The sequence below is a fragment of the Mustela putorius genome, unplaced genomic scaffold, assembly GCF_011764305.1.
Source record: "Mustela putorius furo isolate JIRA1106 unplaced genomic scaffold, ASM1176430v1.1 tig00003853_pilon_pilon_pilon, whole genome shotgun sequence".
In the NCBI taxonomy this organism is placed as follows: domain Eukaryota; kingdom Metazoa; phylum Chordata; class Mammalia; order Carnivora; family Mustelidae; genus Mustela; species Mustela putorius.
Window position 1 is genome coordinate 19,703,831 of NW_025422005.1, and position 20,118 is coordinate 19,723,948.

The 20,118-nt window shown below is 50.8% G+C and overlaps 1 long non-coding RNA gene across 1 annotated transcript; it reads left to right on the forward strand.

Annotated features, from left to right (window-relative positions):
* Positions 1–12,546: 12,546 nt before the first annotated feature.
* On the forward strand, positions 12,547–18,810 carry TRNP1. The gene is made up of 2 exons (XR_001176777.2): positions 12,547–13,517; positions 18,014–18,810. It is a non-coding gene; the product is annotated as a TMF1 regulated nuclear protein 1 (long non-coding RNA).
* Positions 18,811–20,118: the final 1,308 nt, after the last annotated feature.

Here is a 20,118-nt window from a genome sequence, read left to right on the forward strand (position 1 = left end):
GGGGTATAGGAAGAGGGAGAGAGAGAATCTCAGGCATACACCCTGTCCCCCACTGAGCTTGGAGCCCAATGTGGGGCTCAATCTGGGGACCCTGAGATCATGACCTGAGCTGAAATCAAGAGCCAGACGCTCCATCGCTCCAACCGACTGAGTCACCCAGGCGCCCCGTCCTTGACTGTTTTTGATGTAAATTTTTATTTTTCCAGGCATTTGCTGAGTTTACCTTTGCTTCAAGTTCATTGTCATAAAATTATCTGCAATATTCCTCTGTTATCTTTTAAATTTTGGCTACTGCTACAGTTCCCTAGTCTGTTTTTCAAGTCCAACACTGTTGAATTGTGCTGCCTTCCTTTTCTTTCTTGATTTTTTTTTAAAGATTTTATTTATTTATTTCACAGACAGAGATCACAAGTAGGCAGAGAGGCAGGTGTGGGGTGGGGGGAGCAGGCTCCTCGCCGAGCAGAGAGCCTGATGCAGGGCTCAATTCCAGGACCCTGGAATTATGACCTGAGCTGAAGGCAGAGGCTTTAACCCACTGAACCCACCCAGGCACCCCTCTTTCTTGATTTTTGACCAGTCTTCCCAGGAATGTCTCAGTTTTGTTCCTGTATCAGTTCAGAATTAGTTTCAGCTGGAAGCAATAGACCCCCCCACTGTTCTACTATCCCCAGAATGAGACCTTTGTCTTAAGGTCCTCACTGACACCCATCACCTCCCCGTTTCTGGCTGCAGGATGGGGAAAAGGAGAAAGAGCTGCTTGCCAGTTGTGTGCCCAGGCTCAGTCTTTGGGGCTCTCTCCCTCTCTCCCTTCTTCATCCCATGGTCCCACTAAAGACTGCCTATGTCTTGAGAATTTGGAATTCACATCTGCAGCCTACTCTTCTCTCTTGAGCTCCAGACATGCAAATTCAATGTCCATTCAAAATTTCCACTTGAATATCTGTCTAATAGGTATTTAGAACTCCACAGGGCCAAAATTTAACTCTCTAGGGAAGAAAAATCCAACAAAATGCTGGAACTCAAAGGGTCCCTTTCTTCTGAATGCTTCCTGATTGCAGCTTGAAACTTGATTGCAACTTGGCTCCCCCTTCCCAGAGAGAAGGTTCTGCAGCTCCTGGAATGACATCATTTGATGGAGCTCAACCAGAACTTTTTTTTTTTTTTTAAGATGTTGTTTTTAAGGGTGCCTGGGTGGCTCAGTGGGTTAAAGCCTCTGCTTTCAGTTTAGGTCATGATCCCGGAGTCCTGGGATTGAGCCCCGCATAGGGCTCTCTGCTCAGCAGGGAGCTTTATTCCATCTCTCTCTCTCTCTGCCTGCCTCTTTGCCTACTTGTGATCTCTGTCAAATAAATAAATAAAATCTTAAAAAAAAAAAAAGGAAAAAGAAAATAAATAGAATAACACAGAATAGATTAGACCGGGAAATAGAAGTGTCTCTCACATGTGAATAGGGTAAAGTATTGTTCATGAATCTCCCATCTGCTTACTGAATCCTATTGTAAAATGTCCTATCATGTGTTGAAGTAAAAAATTTTGGTGAGGCTTTGGGTTTCAGTGGGTGCCTTTACGGCAAACACCAGCTAAAAAGGCTCTTTTATTCCTGAGGAATTGTCCTTGCTTGTCATTTCTGGCCTCTCTTATTTCCCTTACTTTGTGGGTAGCTCATTGATGCTTTACAAAAGATAATTTAAAAAATGCATCCATCTTTTTTTTTAATTTTTAATTTTTTAAAAAAGATTTTATTTATTTATTTGACAGAGAGAGATTACAAGTAGGCAGAGAGGCAGGCAGAGAGAGAGAGAGGAGGAAGCAGGCTCCCTGCTGAGCAGAGAGCCGGATGCGGGACTCGATCCCAGGACCCTGAGATCATGACCTGAGCCGAAGGCAGCGGCTTAACCCACTGAGCCACCCAGGTGCCCTGCATCCATTGTTTTTTAAAGAGGATATATGGGGAAGTGTTTCTCTGCTTCCCTTTCTCCCACTTTGTTAGAAATGGAATTTCTTCCTGTGGTTCTATCCCATTTCATTCCATCACCGAGTTCATTATACTCCAGGTTCACTTGCTTCCTTTGTGTTCCTCAATGGCCAAACTCTGTTCTGCAAAGAATCTTACGCGCCCTGCTCCTTGCACCTGGATTGTTTCTCCGTGGCACTTCTAAGCCTGGCTCCTTCGTATCCTTCAGGACTTCTTTATCAACCAGGATTTGTTCAATTATAACTGATAGAAACCCTAGCTCAAAATAGCTTAAGGGAAAACAAAACAAAACATTTAATAGAAAAGGCCAAGGGGTGTGCCACCTTCAGGTAGAGCTAGAATCAGGTGCTCATGTAATTTTTCCACTTATGAGGTCTCTCTGTTTCTGGGCTCGCCTGCCAGGCACCAGGCAGGTAGGCACTTCCTTTGTGGTGACAAGCTGACCTCCTGCAGCTCCAGGTCCAAAATCTGGTCAACAATTCCTGGGCAAAGAAAGTCTCTCTTCCCCAGAAGTTCTAGCAAACATCCTAGGGTTGAGTTTCGTTGGCTGGGCCAGGATCACAAGTCCGATCTGGAGATGGGCTAGGGTCAGTCCCACAAAGAACATGCGTTGAGTTTGTCAGAGAGGTTGTGTCCCTTCAAAATAAAGGCAATGTTGTCAGAAGTAGGATAAGTGAATGATGGGAAGGCAAAAACCACAGCTGCTCAATCCATCATCCTTGACTCCTTGAACTAAAGGACATCCTCTTGATTACTCCCTGTCACATCCCCCTGTTTACTTCCTTCAAAGCATGCAGGTAAGCCGATCTGAAATGGTATTTGCATTGATTCCTTTGTGGCCTTCTTCTTTCCCTCTGCATCAAGAGTGCTCAGAGCACAGGCACCACGGCCCTCTTGATCACTGCTATATTCTAGCTCTTAGAGCACAGAGTAAGCACTTAATAAAGGCTTTGGGCAAGAATGAGCTTGCCAGAAAGCCATCCTCTCTTGCTTTCTTAAGCATCTTCCAAGGGGGGGTTCATGCCAGGCAGCCCGATGCCCTTCGCCACTGGATCAATCCCATCAGTGTATCAAGGTGTAGCTTCCATCTTACAGAATTCCTGTTCAACCCTAGTTTCTTGCCTGCTACCAGCCCACTTCTCTGTTTCTTTCCAAAACAAAACTTCACAGAAGAGTAGTCTACTTTTGCCAGGATGCTTCCTCACTCTCAATTTATTCAGTCACTCTCTTATTTTACCTTTTTATTACCAACCACTCCTGCTCAGGGTCCTTTGCTGGTTCCTCACCATCACCTTGACATCTAAATATGGCACCTCTGCTTCTCTCCTCTATCAGCACTTTCTCCCAAGGCCATTTATCCTGCCCCATGCTTTCAGTGCCCTCTATATGTTGATGACAAATTTAAGCCTCCAGTCCTGACTTCCAGATGTATCTATACACCTGCTTACTTATCATGGATATCCAATTTGGGTGTTATGAAATAAAAGAAGAAATAATATATATATAGGTCTGTACTCCTAGTTCCTGGCACAGGACTCTTAAAATCCTTGCAATTTCCCAAGTGATGAGAGCATAAGAAACATCCTTTTGCTCCAATATTCAATCTTTGACCCTAGTTCCTGGCACAGAGCTCCTAGAGCCCTTGGAGTTTCCTGGGTCACAGGAGCATATTTTACTCTAATGAGGTGACCCTTGGTGGGCTCCTAGATAGCTTCAGAGAGGGGAGTAGGTCACCAGAAACACCAAGCCATGATTAGAAGCTTGAAACTTTCAGCCCCATCCAAGGAGAGAGAAACTGGGTGGCTCAGTCGGTTAAGTCTGACTTCTGCTCAGGTTATGATCTCAGGGTCCTGGAATCAAACCTCACATCAGGCCTTTTGCTCAGAGGAAAGTCTGCTTCTCCCTCTCTCTCTCTCCCACTTCCTCCCTGCTGCACCCCCCCAGCACATGCTCCCCTCCCAAATAAATAAATAACATCTTTTAAAAAATAGATCATGGGGTACCTGGGTGGCTCAGTGGGTTAAGCCTCTGCCTTCGGCTCAGGTCATGATCTCAGGGTCTTGGGGTCAGGCTCTCTCCTCAGCAGAGAGTCTGCATTCCCCCCGACCCCCCCGTCTGCCTCTCTGCCTACTTGTGATTGCTCTTTCTGTGTCAAATAAAATCTTTTAAAAAAATAATAAATAAATAAATTGATCATACCTCCATAATGAAGGCTCCATAAATATTTCCAAAGTATGGGTTTTAGAGAGCTTTGGGTTGGTGAAAATATCCACATGCTTGGAGGACAGTACACGCTAATTTCCAGGAGACAGAAACTCCAGCGCTTAGGGCCCTTCTGGATCTTGCCCTATTGTATCTCTTCTTCTTTTTCTTCTTTTTAATTTTATTTATTATTTGTCAGAGAGAGAGAGAGAGAGAGCAAGCACAGGCAGATAGAGTGGCAGGCAGAGGCAGAGGGAGAAGCAGGCTCCTTGCTCCTTGTGGGACTCGATCCCAGGACGCTGGAATCATGACCTGAGCCGAAGGCAGCCCCTTAACCAACTGAGCCACCCAGGCATCCCGTATCTCTTTCTCTGACTGTTCAGTGGTATCTTTCATCACATCCTTTATTATATAATAAACTGGTCAAGATAAATATGAGTCTCACTTCTGTGAGCCAGTCTAGCAAATGACTGAATCCAAGGAGTGGCTCCTGGGAAACTCTGATTTGTCAAGTCCGTCAAGAGCTGTGGGGAACCTGAGGTCCTAGTACTTGTGACTGGGGTCTGAAGTGGAGAACAGTCTTGTGGAAAGGAGCCTTGTCCTGGGCAGTGTGGTACCAGAATTGAATCGAATTGAATCGAATTACAGGACACCCAGCTGGTGTTGGAGAATTGGTGGGTGTGGAAACTACTGGGAACTGGTAGAATTGGTAAGTGTGGGAACTATTAGAATTTACCAGAAATATATTTTTCCCTATTTTTTTTTTAAGTTTTGCCTTTCTACATTAGACTGATACTTAATGGACATGATTTTACAAGTTATATTTCCATTTTCCAGCGTGCAGTAATTCAAAACTTATTCTCTGAATGCTGTGTTAATGCCACTTATTTTTTTTTAAAGATTTTATTTATTTATTTGACAGAAAGAGATCACAAGTAGATAGAGAGGCAGGCAGAGAGAGACGGGGAAGCAGGCTCCCCGCTGAGCAGAGAGCCCGATGAGGGGCTCGATCCCAGGACCCTGAGATCATGACCTGAGCTGAAGGCAGAGGCTTAACCCACTGAGCCACCCAGGCCCCCCAATGCCACTTATTTCAAATAATCTTTTGCCTTTGAAAATGAGTGTATAACCCCTGTAAGATATATTTAGCTGGGCTAAAAAATGGGAAGATATAATGGGTTATTCCCATAGACCCCCTTTGTTCTTCTTTTTGTGATAAAGCAATTAACATTTAGAGAAAATAAAAAGAAAAATACCTCTTGACCTTGATTTCTCCATGAAACCCTTGCTCTTTTCCATCTCAGTCAAGGGCACCACAATCCATTCTGCTGCTCTGTCCACAAACCCGGAGGGCATTCTCTGCCCTAACCCCACCCCCACTCCCACTAATCCATCGGTTCACCTCCAAATAAAGCTCAAATCCATCCTCCCTCCCACCTCTTGCCATTACTCCTGGCCTAGCCACATCCTCTTAGCTGGATTACTGCAGTAATCTTCTAACTGGTCTCCCTCATCCTCCTCCTGTTCCCTTGCAGGTCACTCTCCACACAGCAAACAGCACAATCTTTTAAAAAACAAACCAGATCATGTTGATCCCCGCTTAAGCCTTTCAAAGGCTTCCCCTGCACTAATCCTCATCCTGACCTCAGCTCTGACCCCATTCTCCTATTGGTTACCAGGCACTGAGCACACCGATCTTTCTGTCTCAGGACCTTTGCACATATATATTTTTTCCTGCTGGGAAATCTCTTTCCTTAATTCCACATGACTGACTCCTGCTCCTCTCTCAAGTCTCTGTTTAAACGTCACCTTCTAAGGAGAAGCCCTCCCTGACTCCTCACAGGGTGATTCCTTGTTCATGATTTCTAGGGAAGCACTCACTGTAGATAGCATCATGGTTGAAAATAGATTCTGCAGGCAGATTGTCTGGGCTGAATCCTAGCTTGGCCACTCCTTGTGACCTTGGCCACACTCAGTCAGCTTGTTCTAAAGTTTCTTCATCTATAGAATGGGGTGTGCTAAGAACAGCGGCCACCGGCAAGATTATTTCCTGACGCAGAGTAACCACTAGGTAAAAATTAGCAGGTATTTTCTTCCTGGCACCCTTATTGGGTCTTAGTTATTTTGATTTCTGAAATTTAAGCTTTGGGGGATTAGGGATTGTGCTTCTTTTATTTACTGCCATGCACCTTGCCCAGCGGCCGGTTCCTAGCAGCAAGTGCTTGATTCCGTTGTTGAATGAATGCATGAACACAGATGCAATCTCACTCATGCCTTTTGGAGCTCACAGTCTGGAGATCCCAGAGTCTGACTTTGTTCCACTTACCTTTTGACACCTGGCCACTTTAGAGATGTAGAAATAGAGATCCATAAAGATCGAGTGGTTTGGGGTACCTGGGTGGCTCAGTGGGTTAAGCCGCTGCCTTCGGCTCAGGTCATGATCTCAGGGTCCTGGGATCAAGCCCCGCATTGGGCTCTCTGCTCAGCGGGGAGCCTGCTTCCTCCTTTCTCTCTGCCTCTGCCTACTTGTGATCTCTGTCAAATAAATAATAAAATCTTAAAAAAAAAAAAAAGATTGAGTGGTTTGAGCAGAACTTTGAGGAGGGAGGGGTAGTGCTCTTCCCAACTTCCCAGAAGGAAGTAACATTTCTATTTGTCAGAAATGTGATGGAGCCCCAAATGCATGTGCCCTGATACAGGGAAGACATTTGGGTTCGAAGCCAATGGCCAAGAAAGAATTCTTGAGACATATTTGGTGCCAAAAGGTGGTTTTATTAAAGCAGAGGGACAGGACCCGTGGGCAGAAAGAGCTGCACTGGGGTCATGAGGAGTGGCCTTTTACATGCTTTCAAGTTAGGAGGGGGTTACGGATAGTGTAAGCCTCCCAGGTATTTTGGAAACAAGGTTTCCAGGATCCTGGCCGTTGGGGGAGCTCGGGGGCTAGCTATTTTTGGGAAAGGTCATTTATTACTGTTTAGTAAAAGCTGAGTCATGAGACTCTTCAGATGTATATCAGTGGGTCATATGCTTGGAAGATGTTTATATCCTGGCATATATCCTGGGGTGGAGGAGAGTAGAGATAAAGGAATTTCCAAAAGAATTTTTTTTTTTAAGATTTATTTATTTATTTATTTGACAGACAGAGATCACAAGTAGGCAGAGAGGCAGGCAGAGAGAGAGAGGAGGAAGCAGGCTCCCTGCTGAGCAGAGAGCCCGATTCGGGGCTCGATCCCAGGACCCTAGGATCATGACCTGGGCCGAAGGCAGCGGCTTAACCCACTGAGCCATCCAGGCGCCCGCCAAAAGAATTTTTTTAAAATACTTTGTTTATTTATTTGAGAGAGAGAGTGAGTGAGAGCGCACAAACTAGGGAAGGGTAGAGGGAGAGGGAGAGTAGGCTCCCGCTGAGCAGGGAGCCTGATGCAGGACTCCATCCCAGAACCCTGGGATCATTGCCTGAACTAAAGGCAGATGCTTAGCCAACTGAGCCACCCAGGCACCTCCCCCAAAGGAATTTGTATATGTTGGAGTAGATTTACAGGATCCTGGAGGGTTGGGCTAAAATTGCCTTTTGTCCTTAGCAAAGTATTAACGTGGAGGAAGTTGAGTCCCTAGAGGAAGATAGTGCACTGTTTGAAGGACTTGTCAATGGGCTGTAGGTAGTAAGGAAATTTAATCATTTTTCTTCTCCCTTTGTTTCCCACATCAGACCTGTTGCATCCACTGTGAACACAAGTCATAGACTTTTTTTTTTTTTTAAGATTTTATTTATTGATTTGACACAGAGAGAGAGAAATCACAAGTAGGCAGAGAGGCAGGCAGAGAGAGCCGGGGCGGGGGGGGGGGGGAGCAGGCTTCCTGCCAAGCAGAGAGCCCAATGCGGGGCTCGATCCCAGGAACCTGAGATCATGACTTGAGCCGAAGGCAGAGGTTTTAACCCACTGAGCCACCCAGGTGCCCCAAGTCATAGCCTTTTATTCTAGGAATACAAACCAGGGCAAAATTTTCATCACAAGAGAAATGAAAAACAAAGAATCTGTGAGCTTTCAGGAGAGAGCGGCAGGGTGGGTTGCACCGTTGTGGACTGAAACAGAACTGACACTGGACTTGTGCCTTCCTGGAAAAGAGGTCCAGTCCCCAGTCCAAATAATTGCCACCTTCCAGACATTTTCTTCATGCTACATCTAGGAATCTGGAGGCCTCATTTTCTGATTGTGCGAAGAGAGGCTTAGAATGATGGGACTTGCTCAAGGCCTTGTGACTTAAAGCCAAGACTCCTTTAAGCCCTAATTAATATGAAAGCTCTTAACATGAGAATGGAGAGAAGAAGGAGGTGAGTAGGAGGAAGGAGATGGAGAAGGAGGTGTCACGTGCTCCTTGGCAGGCTGGGGAACTGACAGGTGTGGGGCAACCGGAAACCTTTCAGGGAGGGTAGGGGAGTCTGTTGAGGAAAGAGGAGATGGAGGCCGGGGCCTAGCTGGTTTATTTTCAGAGCTGCTATCTTTGTCTGCATCTGTTAAATTATTAAACGGATATCACATCCTAGGGGGTGCCAGGCCAGGTTGCCAGGAAGAGACTGAAAAGGAGGGGCTGCATCTCTTGGTGAGGCCTCGAATCTTCTAGGCTGAGACTGGGATGCCAGCAGACTCCTCAGACCTCGACCTCCTGCCCCACTCTACTCTCAGCTGATGCAGGGGAATCCTGTCTTGGGCCCTAGCTTCTGTCAGGATCTGTCTCTCTCCACTGGCTTCTGCCTTGGTAGGAGCGTGGATATAATAATGGACAGGACTGGGTGCCCGGGTGGCTCAGTGGGTTAAAGCCTCTGCCTTCAGCTCAGGTCATGATTTCAGCCCCACACTGGGCTCTCTGCTCAGCGGGGAGCCTGCTTCCTCCTCCCTCTCTGCCTGTCTCTCTGCCTACTTGTGATCTCTGTCTGCCAAATAAATAAATAAAATTAAAAAAAAAATAATGGACTGGACTCTAGAGCTGCCTCTTCTCTTTACTGTCTCTGAATCAGACCACAGACAGATATGACCAGCTCGTGGGACCTTGGACAAATCCTTGCATCTGTGTCCTTGTCAGTGCTGGGGGTATGGGTCCAGTACATTCCCTAGAGCCTGAAGGTCACAGAGAAGAAGTACCTTTCTCAGGGCTGCATAGCTGGGAACAGACTGAGCTTCAATTCAGACTGAAGTCTCTCTAATTCCAGATGCCTTTCCCCTCCCTCCCTAATTCTTTTAATTTAATATGTTCTTTCTCATTTTTTCTATAAAAGGAATGTATAACTTTTATAAGATCAGAAAAGCCAGTAATCATTATAGTTTAAAAACCTGTTCCCTAATTCCAGATGTCATGTTTGCCAGGCTGGCTGTGTCCTTACAGGTGGTTGCTTATGGCCCCGTCCACTCCCAGGCGCAGAAGTGCAGGCCAGTTAAGGACTCCGGGAAGGAAGCTGGCAGGTGCCAAAGGTCTCTCACCTCTGGTCCTTTATACACAGTTTCCCTTCCTCTCTTCCTGTCCCCGCCCCCACACCCATCTGGTCACCTCTAGATTTGACTCATCCTCTGGGTCTCAGTTTAAATATCATCTCCTACAGGGAACTCTCCTGAACCCCTCCCCATCCAGCTGGGCTCAGTGTTTGTTCTATGTCCCCATAGTCTCTGTGTCCGCCCCCATCCCAGTAGATATCTCACTGAAATGCCATCACCCGGTTGTGTCCCCTCGACTAGACTGTGTGTCCCCTAAGAGCAGATCCCCATCTGATCATGGCTGTACCTCCAGCAGTCAGCCTGACAAAGAGATAATGATTAATTTTTTTAAAAGATTTTATTTATTTATTTAACAGAGATCATAAGCAGGCAGAGAGGCAGGCAGAGAGAGAGAAAGAGGAGGAGGAAGCAGGCTCCCTGCTGAGCAGAGAGCCTGATGTGGGGCTCAATCCTGGGACCCTGGGATCATGACCTGAGCCGAAGGCAGAGGCTTTAACCCACTGAGCCACCCAGGCGCCCCGATAATAATTAAATTTTTTAAAATTTTATTTATTTACTTGAGAGAGGGAGAGGGAGCACAAGGGGGCAGGACAGAAGGAGAATCAGAGCCTAAAGCTGGTAATCCCAGGACTCTGGGCAAAAGGTAGACATTTAACCAACTGAGCCTCCCAGGTGCCCCTCAAATTTGTTGAATGAGAGGGAGGGAGGAAGGAAGGGGGGAGGGAGGAAGGAAAGAAAGAAGGGAAAAAGGTTTCTACATTCTTAACAAGCTCTACCCTTGCATTATTTTTCAACTCAAATAAACACTTATTGACTGGCTCTCTACTTAACTTGAGGTGATTCTAGTGATAAGCAAAATTGACCTAGGGAGAGAGACTATTGAACAAGTAAACAAATATATAAACATAACCTGCGGGAAGTGCCATAGAGAATAGGAACATGGGACAGATCAGAATTATAGGGAGGTGAAGGATGACTTTGGAGTGGGTTAGATCCACGTTTGAATTCGTTCTTGGCCACTCATCTGCTGTTTGGTCTTGGGCAAACCTCTTCACTTCCCTGGGCTTTGGTTTCTTTTTCTTTCTTTCTTTCTTTCTTTCTTTCTTTCTTTCTTTCTTTCTTTCTTTCTTTTTTAAGATTTTATTTATTTATTTGACAGAGATCACAAGTTGGCAGAGAGGCAGGCAGAGAGAGAGGAAGGGAAGCAGGCTCCAGCTGAGCAGAGAGCCCGATGCGGAGCTCAATCCCAGGACCCTGGGATCATCACCTGAGCCGAAGGCAGAGGCTTTAACCCACTGAGTCACCCAGGCACCCCTGGGCTTTGGTTTCTTATCAGGAAGAAGATGTTGCTGATGCCTGTCTCTAGGGGATGCCATGAGGATATAGAGAACATTCATCCATTCAATAAATATGGGTTGATTATCTCCTATTGAGAGAAACAACTTGCCCAATGGGCAATCTGTATGGGGTTTGAACTCAGGTCTGGCTGGGTCTTTGGATCTGGGTGATGATGGGGGGCAAATTATAGTCTTATTCCCCTTGATTTGTCCCCCAGAAGTTGGGAGCAGTGATCTGTCTGATGATGAGCTAAGCTTTCTCACGCACAAGTTCCCCTCACTCAGTCTAAGGCACCTGAAAATAGTAAGAGAACACAGGAGCAGAGGAGGGTCCTCCATCCTCCTCCTCCTCCACAGGAAATCCTCCTCCTCCACATCAAGTGAGTGCTGCTCCCCTATGAGCTTCCTCTTCAGGCTGGGGCAGTAGTCACACTGGTTACACCTTTTTGGCAAGTCCTCCTGAGTCTAAGGTTTGCTGGGATTCTTCCCAGTCAGTCTCAGAACTGGTTCCTGGCCCTCCAGCCCCTGCCCCACCAACAACAGACACCTCCCATCTCTCATGGCATCTTGGAGTGGATAGAAACTGAGGCAGGGCCATGGTGTCTGGGCCAGTGTTTGGAGGTGGTAGGGCAGGGTCTCCTCTAGTTCAGAGAAAAATGGGCTAGGCTCAGTTCTACTGTTTTACCAGGATGACTAAAGTCCCATTTAAGGAGGGTCTTATCTGAGTTCCCAGAGGGCATGAATGGTCCATTTGGTCCCATTCAGTGGTCCAGATTCAGCCACTGACTTGCAATGTGGTCCCCGGCAAGGCACCTCTGTACCTTCTGTGTCTGTTTCCCTCCTCTATTTCTAGATGTGGGGATGCCTACCTACTGGGAGGAGCAAAAAGGAACAAGGGCACAGAAAGAATTTTGCACACCGTTGGGTCTGGGGCTCCTTTGAGAAAGCCGCGCCAGGCTCAGCGGCTGCGCTGTGGTTTGTTCTGCAAGGGCTTCCTCGGTGGGGACCCAACCCGGCCAGATCTCCATCTGAACGCCCGGTCACACCGCTCTACATTAACCTCTTCACTGACCCAGTGAGATTGGAGATGAGGTCCCGGAGAGACTTGTGGCCCCAAAACCGATTCGGCCAAGCGGCAGGGTGCGGTTCGGGAAGGAGGACTGCGCAAGGAGTCAGGTCCCTAGAGTTCTAGTCCAGACTCTCACTGGCACACAATGTGGCCTTAGGCACCCCGGCGCCCGACCTTTCGCTGCGAAAGTCAGCCACTGACTTGCTACTGGAGTCCATTATTTCTAAGCATCAACTGCCAGAGCTTATGACTCAGGGACTAGACCAGAGAATATGCGTTCCTCTTTCTACCCTAAATTAGGGGGGAGGTGGATGGGGACTGGGTGCCCCAGCTAGGCAGAGCGGGACAGAGGACCAGGGACCCGAAGGGTTAGGGCGGTGTCCTGAGAAGGCGGGGCCGGGGAGGCGGGCTCAGGCACGCCAGTCTCTGATTGGCTGTGTTGCCCTTCGCTCCGCCCCGTGCTCTATAAGATGCACCCGAGGCTCGCGCGGGGGCTGCCGCGGCATCTCTCTCGCGTGCACGGCTTCAGTCCTCCCCTTCGCGGGGGCAGCTGGCCTGACCCGAGGACAGACAGCAACAGACCGCCGGGGGGCGGGGGATGCCGGGCTGCCGCATCAGCGCCTGCGGCCCGGGGGCCCAGGAAGGGACCGCGGAACCGGGGTCCCCGCCGCCGCCGCCCCGGGAGCTCGTGTCGTCCCCTCAGCCCCCGCCCCCATCTCCGACCTTGACTCCGACCCCGGCTTCGGTCTCGGCGCCCGCCGACTCAGCCCCGGCGTGGGCGGGCTCGGCAGAGGGGCAGGAGCTGCAGCGCTGGCGCCAGGGCGCTAACGGGGGCGCGGGGGCTACCGCGCCGGCAGGGGGCGCGGCGGCGGCGGGGGCAGCCGGGGGCCGAGCGCTAGAGCTGGCGGAAGCGCGCCGGCGACTGCTGGAGGTGGAGGGCCGCAGGCGCCTGGTGTCGGAGCTGGAGAGCCGTGTGCTGCAGCTGCACCGCGTCTTCTTGGCGGCCGAGCTGCGCCTGGCGCACCGCGCCGAGAGCCTGGGCCGCCTCAGCGGCGGCGTGGCGCAAGCCGAGCTCTACCTGGCAGCGCACGGCTCGCGCCTCAAGAAGGGCCCGCGCCGCGGCCGCCGGGGCCGCCCGCCTGCGCTGCTCGCCTCGGCGTTAGGCCTGGGAGGCTGCGTGCCCTGGGGTGCTGGGCGCCTGCGGCGGGGCCACGGCCCGGAGCCCGACTCGCCCTTCCGCCGAAGCCCGCCCCGCGGCCCCGCTTCCCCCCAGCGCTGACCTCAGCGTCGGGGGCCCTGGCCACTCCCGACAGGCCATCGCCGAGGGGCCGGCCGACAGATTGGGACGTCCGCTGGATGGACGGCGTCACCGACGCGGATGGACGGACTGACGGACCCCAGGAAGACACAGTCGGGGGGCCAGGGGCCCAGTAAAGGAGGCTGAGGTGCGGTCTGAGCGGCTAGTGCATCTGAGGGGGCGGGGCGGGGTGGTACCGGGCCCCGGATCTCCCTTCCCTGGGGCTTCTGGAGTCTTCTGGGTCCCCAGTAAAGCTGGCCACTTTGTAACGGCCTCTCCCAGTCCTCCCGGGGGGTGAGGTGGTAGCACCAAGTCCCCATTATAGAGTTGGGGAAATTGAAGATGCTCAGATTCCAAGAGGGGTTTGCCCGCAAACTTTTATTACCAGTCGGAGCCTGCTGCACTGACCCAGGCCTCCTCCCCTCCGCTCCCCTCCCCGCCGCCCTCCCCCACCAACCCGCTTTGCCTTTCCTGGGTCCCTTGTGGCTCTAAGAAGAGTCTTGCCCTTGAGACTGCTGCTTTCTGGCACTGCCCAGCTCCACACCTTCGGCGAGGACAGAATAAACAGGTCCCAAAATGGGGTGGGGTGCTGGGCCAGCGATGTACCACTGAATTCTCTCCTAAGCCCCTATTTCCCATTTGGAGGGGGTGGCATCTCAGAGAGGTTATGGATTTGTTTCCATCATACTTAGGCCCTTCCACTTCTAGGAGACAGATCTTATCTCATTGTCTCAAGCAGTTTTGCCAAAAGTAACTTAGATGACCAGGGTGGGGTATTTGGTAACTACCAAAGGCCTCACCTGCTCTCCTAGGGGACCCCCTCCCAACCTGTCTCTAAGATGGCTTTGCCAGGGATGGAGCCAGGTTACAACCTTTAACTGGCCCCAAGAGGGCAGGTATGTCATTTGCTTCTAGAAAGGGGGGGGCCTTAAAGGGCCAGACCTGAAATGAGATTGACTTCTCTTCCTGTCCACATGCCCTTCAGGAACCCCCCCCCACCACCACCACCTTCCTTCCCAGCTATGAATTGCTTGGCTGCTGCTTTGCCGCTCATCACCTGATTGGACTGCAGCCTCCCTTGTCAGCCTGTGAAGTGGTTGTCCTCAGCTCTGGGAAGGGCTGTAGTGAGGTTAACACAGGGAGAGGTCTGCCTTCTTCCCCCTTAAGTCACAGGAGGAATGGTTTATTCTTTCAAATCACACCTAGAAACAGGCACTGCTTTTGCTGCTGGAGCTAGGAACTAATTTAAAGTCCTCATTTTACAGAGTGGCAAGGTCACATGCCAGCACTGGACAGAACTAGGTCCCAGGCCTGTGTGTGTCTTCCCCATGGTGTCTCCTTCCTGCCCAGGGGCAGGGGCTACAGGGAGCTGGTGTCCAGCCTGTCTGCTGTGAGACCTAGAACAACTCTGCCTCCTCTCTGGGTCAGATTCCTCAGTCCCTCTCTGGACATAGCTGTCCTTCCTCATGTCAGGGCTTGGGAATAGGGGAGAGGGGGTAGGATGAGAATGTCAGAGTCCTAGGAATCTGGTTTAATCTTAGAGTCTTGAGGGTCAGTGCACTGCTATGAAAGGCAGACCCCGGGGGGCCCTCACCTGACTCTCTTTAGCCCTTCCTTTTCCTCTCTTTGGGTACAAACTTTGGGGCTGGTTTCTAACATCCAGGCCTTTCCAAACCTCATTCTTAGCTGGAGTAGGGAAGTCCAGGAGGAGGTCTCAAGGAGTCTGAGAGAGCATGGGGACCAGGAGAGCAATGAGGGGCCCTGGCATCCTCTGGCCTCCGTGAAGAGGGAGAACCTTCTGAAACTACTCAGTTCATTCAGGGTCTAAGGGCCCAGAGAGAACAAGGACTTCTTGGAGGTGACAGCGAGGAGCTCCAGCTGCAGTGCTGGGCTGCAGCCAGGACTGGTGGTTTTCTGTGTTGTACGGGAGAGGGACGCTTAGTCCAGAGAAGCTTTTAGCTAGTGGTGTAAAGTGCTCTGTACCATCAGTGTTGCCTTTCTCTGGGATTTAGCATCATCAGCTTTGTCCTGATTTGGAGAGGGGGTGGGGAATGAGGGATTAGAGACAGCTCTTGATGGAGAAAGTGATGCATGTGTGTGGGAGATGGAGATTCATCCTAGTGTCACAGGCAGCCCTGTCCCCCTCCCCCCTTCTAGATGTTCCACTGCCTTTCACCAAGGGCCTTGACCTGGGGAATACAGTGCTCAGTGACTTGAACCTCAGCTCATGGTTCAGTGCTCTGCCCACTACTCCTCAGCCAACTAACAAAAGTCATTTTCCCACCCCTGTCTGAGCCTCCCAACCCCCTCTAGGAGGCTCCGTTTTCTCCTCAGTCAACAAGCACTGGTATCTACTCAGTCCAGGGGCTCAGGAAGGGGCACCGATTTCAGAGGGTCTTTGCTTTTTTAAGGGTTCCAGCCTTCATCTAGGCAGCCTTCCCTGGGAATCACTATCCCAGGGGACCCTCTGGGGCTGGGCAATTTGTGTTGTTAGAGGGCTATTTTTAGGCCTTCACAAATAACTATAGCCCCTGGGTCTGGAGACTGACACCCCTCTTGCCCACCCCACCTCCGGAATACTTTCTTGATGGCCCCAGCGTTGGGGGTCTTAAGAATTTCCATGATCAGCAGGGAATCTGGGGTTTCAGCAAGGGGAAATGAGAACGGGAGCCCTTCTTCAGGCCAGCTTTTGGGGCTGAGAGAGTGTTCAGTGTTCTAGAACTTGGCCCCTCCCCTGGATGAGCCCTTCCCTTTTTTGGAGGGCCTTAGCCCAGTGAAGGCGTCTCTGGGCGGTGCCACCAGAGGGCAGTGTGGGGCTGTTTCCCGGGGCTTGGGGGCTTGGGGGTGTGGCCTGGATCAGGCTTGGTCCCCGGGGTCCCCACCCCCAACCGGCCCTCTCCGGTCCTGCCTAGCCTTCCTAGGCCTGGAGTTAAGGGTCTGGCAGAATGAGCGGGGCGTGGCAGTCGTTCGGAGAAGAGACGTAATGTTGGGCCTGTGGTTGGGACCCGCCCCGGACTTCAGGAGGAAGGTTCATCAAGAAAGACTTTCCTGGAAAAAAGGTTGCCCCTGTTGGTGGTCTCCGTTTGATTTGTTACACTAATAATTGATCAGAATGCATTCTGCAGCTATCTGGGGACCACGGTGACTTCCTAGAGATCAGGCTTAAACAGGTCACAACTGTGGTGCTCCAAACCTGTAGCGGGCAGTCTCACGGAGGCTTCCGCCTCTGCACCCCCCACCCCCAGCCGCCCTCGCCAGGTCCCTAGAGAAAACCCAATAGCCCAGCCTTCTCAGAGATAAAAGAGAGGCTCTTGCTTTACAGCCAGGGGAAAGGGGAAAGTCGGAAATCTCCATCCTATTTCTTCCTGCATTAGCGCTTGACTGAAGCCTGGCCAGATTCCTTGGTTCTGGAATATATTACCCATCTCCACGCTAGGCACTGTGCTGAGCACTTTATCTGTTTTATTCCTGTTTTATTCCTCCTAGCTACTCTGAAAAGTAGGGGTTACTATCCCCATTTCCATGGATGAGGAAACTGAGGATCAGGTAGGGCAGATGACTTGCCTAAGGACCTAGAACCTGTAAATGAAGGGTCCTTTAAACATTATGTGGCTTTTCATTTACCAGGATAGTAAGGGCTCCATTTGCGGGGCTTTCTGGGCTCTTACCCTTTATGTCTAAATACCATGGCCCCTGGTCCTCAGATCTGGGAGGGATGTCATGAAATGCTGGAAGGGTGGCAGAAGGTGTATCCCCCTTCCCAATCACCAACGCCAAGGTCTGGGCACATACCCAGAAGCTGGCTCCTGTCCCTGGTTGTCTGGGCTCTGGGGGGTGAGTCAGGTTGAGTCAGCACACCTAGCTTCAGGCAAGGGCAGGCCAATGATGCTCAGGGCCTGGGCTTGCCTGGAGGGCTACCTCCTCTCCCTCCACACCTGGCTGGAAGGTTTGATGCCAAGGAGAGTAGAGAGCCTGGGATGGCAGGGGAGAAGGGTGACAGGCTCCATGGTGAGGCAGAAAGCACCCCGAGCTTGGAATAAGATAGATCTGGGATTCAGTGTTTGCCTATAACTTCTCAGCTGGAAGAAGTTGGACAAATGACTTCCCTTCTCTGGGCCAGTTGTGTGTGTATGTGTGCTTTATTGGGGAGCTGGAGAGAGGATAACTCCTGACTGCTGAATGAGAGGTCACACTAAGCACATAGTGGAGATTCATAAATGTTTGATAGAGGCAATCTGCCTAGCCCAGGAGAGGCTGCTAGGGCAGAGACCCCAGGCGTCGCTTTGGGGCTTTGCTTTCCCGAGCATCGCCATATCAGGAATCCCTGGAATGATCCCCCCCCCCCCCCGTGGGCCTTAGGGAACTCCATAAGGAGGAGGGGCAGGCTTTTCTTCCCAGGAACATTCCATTCCAGCTGCTCAGACCCGTGGGGATCTCAGCCAAGGAAAAAGGCCCAAGGGAACCTCTTCTAACCCCAGGAGCCCCCACCTCTTCCAGGACGGGAGCCATGGAGCCCTGCTCCATAATATTATCCTGTACCTTGTCTCCACAGTGGGCCCTCTTGATGCAGATGTTGAAGGGTTTGGGTGGGGCTGGTCACTGTGGGAAGGAGGTAATTAAAGCTCTTGAAATTATTCTTTCCAGCTCCTCCCAGTTCCTCAGAACCACCACTCTACGGATCTGGACTCCTGGATTGAGCTCCTGCCATGGGCATCTCCTTCAGGAAGACGTTCCACAACCCTACCCAACGGAATTGATCCCATACAATCTTGGCACTGTCCTCCCTTCACAGATGCCTTGCACTTAACAGTGGCAAGGTGCTGGGTTCTGGGGAAGGTTCCTGTACTCTGAGTTTCCTTAATAAGCCACATTTGATTTTGGCTGACACTATATGCTTGGAAATGTCACGACAGGTCCTCTGAGATGCAATCAGATTATTTAAGAAAGCAGCAAACATTTCTAATGTGAACATGAAAAGGATTTCTTTTTTAAATATAGTCGTTGTTCTTCAGTCACAGTGCAGCTGGGGTCTGCATTTTGGTCAATGTCATGGCTTCTCACTCTAACAATGCCGGGAGGCCTATTTGAGAGGAAACGTTGGTCTGAGAAATCCCTGCTTCCTTCCCCCACTGTCCTTGTCCTCTCTGACTAGGGAGTGGCTGTGGACTCTCAGAAAAATGGCCTGCTGCTGGCTCAGGGGGAGGGGCACCTCTTCCTCAGATAGACACAGCGGCAACGGCAGCGTAAAAATTGGAAGTAACGTTTAAAATGAAAAAAGGGAGCATATTTATTCAAATATCCTGATAAAAAAGGGAAGGGGGGGCACATTTACTCACACACAACCCATAACTTGTATTATTCGCGAAATGAATGTCTCTTGAATCAGTCTCCTGATTTATACATTCAGGAAGAATAAATTTCAATAATGTGAGACAAAGGCATGTGATTTTGAGGTTTGCTTTGCAAGTGTCCCTACTGCCTTTCCTTTCTATGTGTCTCTCATGACTCTTTAGGTTAGCGGTTCCTTGAGGCAATCTGGCCCTGTTGACTGACTGCAGACTGCTTTCCCCCTGGATCAGGCTCTGGGCTGACCCTCTCCAGGAAGTCTCCCCCAGTGAAGGGTGGGATGAGGAAGCTGGGGGAGGGGACTGGGACCCACGCAGGAAGGTGGCACCCATCTGTGATGACAGGGCAGTGTGGTCCGTGAAAGATTGTGTGTGACTGTGCTGGTGACCACAAGGGCCTATTTGTCCTGTCAGGGCCCCAGCAGGAGGCAGGGCACCCTCAAACTGGGAAGAGATTTCAAAAGGGATTATTTCCAAAAATGTGGTCTTAAGAAAGGCGCAAGGGATGATGGTGCAGCTCTCCAGGGCTGGCAACAGTGGGGAGCCTTTACGGTGAGGAGGGAGGGCACGGGACTGAGCGTGTAGCTGTGTGGGGAGCGCCCCTGATGGGGAGCAATGGCCTTTGGTTGAGAGATGCAGCCAAGCATGGCAGCCTGGTGGGGAGGAAACAGGCGGAATAAACACCCCATTCTCCTTTCAGTCTCCTGCCGGGGCCTCTCACTGGCCGAAGGCAACAGGAAGGCTGAGAACAAGGGAGTCATTGACGCACAGTCCACAGAGGTCAGCCTCCTGGGCTCCGAGCTTGGTGAAGGGTGGAGAGCTTGGGGCTGGAGGGGCCAACTCATCATATCGCTGCCTGAGGGCATGTCTTCTGCTCCCCAAAGTTCACAGTGGTGCCTCTTCTCCCTTTGGAGCGCCCCCACCCTCCGTGGCCCATAGGGGCAGGTGAACTGTGGCTGGGGAGCCCTGTGGGGTGATGGGGGTGGGCTTTCCTCCCCCAGCTTTCCCCTCTCTGGCTCTGCTTCCTAGTTCTGGATTTCCGCCTGTCCTGGCGTCTGAGGTGGCTGCGGGAACTGTCCATGAGAGAACAATGCCAGCCACTGAGTCATTGTTTTCCTCACACCCAGAAACACTGCACCAGCCCCAAACACACCTACAGGCGCACCTGCTGCCACCATGGGCCTTTGGCATCATCACCCCAAGCCACGGCTGGTGTCATGTACATCAAGAAAATGTACCTCTCCCCACACTGCTCTGCTGCCCTCCCCAAAATGGTCAATGCACAGAAGTACAAACCGTCACCTGCAAAGCACGCCTCATCATGTACATGGGCGGGGGCAGAGGGTCCCACTCAGCCACATGGAATTGGAGCGGAGGGGCCGGAGGGCGCAGGGGTTGACAGGA